The sequence below is a fragment of the Galeopterus variegatus genome, unplaced genomic scaffold, assembly GCF_000696425.1.
Source record: "Galeopterus variegatus unplaced genomic scaffold, G_variegatus-3.0.2 Scaffold524, whole genome shotgun sequence".
NCBI classification, from domain to species: domain Eukaryota; kingdom Metazoa; phylum Chordata; class Mammalia; order Dermoptera; family Cynocephalidae; genus Galeopterus; species Galeopterus variegatus.
This window is the reverse complement of record NW_007726635.1, coordinates 169,144-172,152: the sequence shown is the minus strand read 5'-3', so window position 1 is coordinate 172,152 and position 3,009 is coordinate 169,144.

Below are 3,009 nucleotides of genomic sequence, written 5' to 3'. Positions count from 1 at the left end.
AAAAAAAAAAAAAAAAAAAAAAAAAAACATTTGCTATGTCCCTGACCTCTTTCTAGAATCACCCATTTTTCAATATGATATATTGCTCTTTTAAAATTTTCATATATTTAAAAATAGTTCAAGTATTACATTTCCTGCCATACTAATTCCCAGACTGAATATGATATCACTTGAAAAAATTAACGTGAGTTTTCCCAATATACCTTCATATTTATGACAGAACTAATAATATCTATATACTTATCTGTAGATTTTATGGGTAGCATAATTCTAATTGGCAAATAAAATATAATGAGAAAAAATCTGTTCATTTTTTGGTAAACTATTGCTCATAACTTGGCTTTCTTGAGCAAAAATGTTCGTATTTTATTTAATATGATTTTTTTAAAAAAGGAATAAAACCAAAAAGGAAAAGAGTCAGAGATCTCAAGCTGTTGAACTTTGAAATTTTGGCAGAGGATTACTTTTTATGAAAAAAATTTTTGGATGAGAATTCAAAACATCCACCTCTACATCCCCATTCAGGTTTCCATAATGCTACCTCAGAACACACAAAACAGTGAAAATCTAGCTTATCCTACTGGGGAAATCATTTGAAATGTTGGCATGCAAGTAGAGAAAATTCTGGTGACCCCTGTATACATCCAAACCCCTCACTTTCCTTCTCAAACCTCAATCACTATCATTTCTATGAAACCACCAGAATCCTCAGCATTTATATTCAAATGAATATACCAATAGTAACCATACTATTCATTTTCCACATGCTTTGCAAGCCAGAATTCTGAAAGGCTTTCAGTAATTTAATACACAACACCATCAATGAATTGAACCAAAAACAGTCAACCAGTTTCATATACACTAGAGTAGTTTATAGAGAGACCTTGACATATTCCTGATGATTGTTTTAAGTTCCTTTTTTTTTTTTTTTTTTTTTTTTTTTTTTTTTTTTAATGGATAAAATAGTAGTGAGGCAGAATGGAATTTTTAAAGTCTTTGTTTCCACTTATGCTCTTTCAAATCACATAAAACATATGGCACAGTTGACATTTGAGTTGTAAGATCAAATGGAAAAGGTTGGCCCTGTTTTGTGTAAGTTGCATTTCTTTTTTAGCAGAGCAATTAAATTGTCTCTCTGATACAGACTACTCTCACTGCCTATTAGCTTGTTGTACTCTTTGGAGAGGAATGAAAATTGAAATGGGATACAGATTATGATAATGGAACTTAAAAGGAGGGAAAGCAAAAGGAATTTACTCCTTTTCTATTTTCCTTCTCCTAATTCTTAAGGTAATTATGAGACTCTGGAGATGTGAACATCTTTATTACCTATGCAAAACGCCATCTGCTGGAAGCATATTTTGCAAGCCTGCAGGGCCTGAATATGAGGAAAATCTGTTTAGTAAAAGTGATGCTTTGCTGTACTGTTCTACTCAAGTGCCAGGCTTTCCTTAGGTGTCCCAAGAGCTCTATTTCTAAGAACCTAAAAAAGAAGTGGGAAACATCTAGAAAGAGAATTGATTTCATCCAGCCGTTACCATCATATCCTTTTTTTTACTAATGCTCTATTCTAGAGCAGAGTATAATTTCTGAATTAGTGGATGGTTCCAGTTATCTCATTAAGAATACTTCCGCCAATGATTTGCGAATCGGAACAAATTGAATAACTGTGAATGGCTACCCAAAGATCATTCATTTAACAAGCATTTATTAAGCACTTAGTATTTGTCAGGCAATTTGCCTAAGTGCTGAGGATACAAAGAGAGGAGCACAGAAGCACACGTGCGCATGTGGGTGCAAGTGCACTGCCCCCTGCCTCAAACATCCTACTGTCCAAAAACTCACTACTTACATAAGCAGAGAGTACAATAATTCCCTGAAACTTACAACCGGAGTGATAAGAGGGTGTCTTTTATACTTAGCTTGACTTTTTTTTTTTAAGTATTTGCATTTTTTTTTCTTTTTCTAACTTGCTAAATCTCTGTTTATTATCCTTTCTGTGAAGCTTCAATTTTTATTGATTCTCTGAGTGTTTTTCCCCTCACAGTTTCTCTCTATTCCACTTGCTATCCATTTTTCTTCCTTTTCTCCTTTTTCTTCTTTATCCCTTCTCATCTCAGTCTTATATTATCCTTCATCAAACATGAAACCATGCATTTTTAAGTCACACCTGTTTTTGGACATTTGAAAGCCAGGTTAGAGTTAACTGTTACTTTGGAATATAATTTATCTTGATCAAGGTCTCTGAGACTTATCAAACTTAGCTTCTTCGTCTCAAGTAGTGTTCTCTCTTTCTTGGGTCCAACCCTATAGTTATTTTGTAACATAGATGACCAGCCACACCAAGCCTTTCTCATTACCATCCTAGAGACTTGAGGGAACCTCAAAGAGATAAGATCCCTTATAACCTACCACTACAGTTACTAGTATAAATATGTAAAATAAGCTTTAAATACCAGAATCACTATTGGCTAAACAGTGCTCCTTCCACAACTGACCCAAATAAATAACAATGATAGAAAACTGAAAGCTTTTGTTATATTTTGATGCATGTATCAAAAATGGTTTTATATCCCATCTCAACTTAAAAACAAATGTAAACAAACAACTTGGATGAAAATTTAAAGAACAGCCAAAAAAAATTATTTGGATTTCAAAGCTGAAATTAGCCTGACTTCACTCAATGTTTAGGACATATTAGGAGAAAGGAAAATAGGTCTCAAGGCCCAAGGAACTACAAATACCTCTTTCTGATCCCAATGCTTCATGAAGGTGTATAGATAGATACAGGTACAGATACTTACATATGCATACACACACTAATGTCACATGAAGCTACTTTAAAAAATTCATAGAAAAATGGAAATAAAAGATGATATGAACTTTTGAAGACCCCTAGTACATAAGTATCTTAGTCAAGAAGGACCAAGATCAAGTAGTTCTCAAGGTTTCACCTAGTTTGTTAGGGCTGCCATAACAAAGTACCACAAACTGGGTAGCTTAAACAAC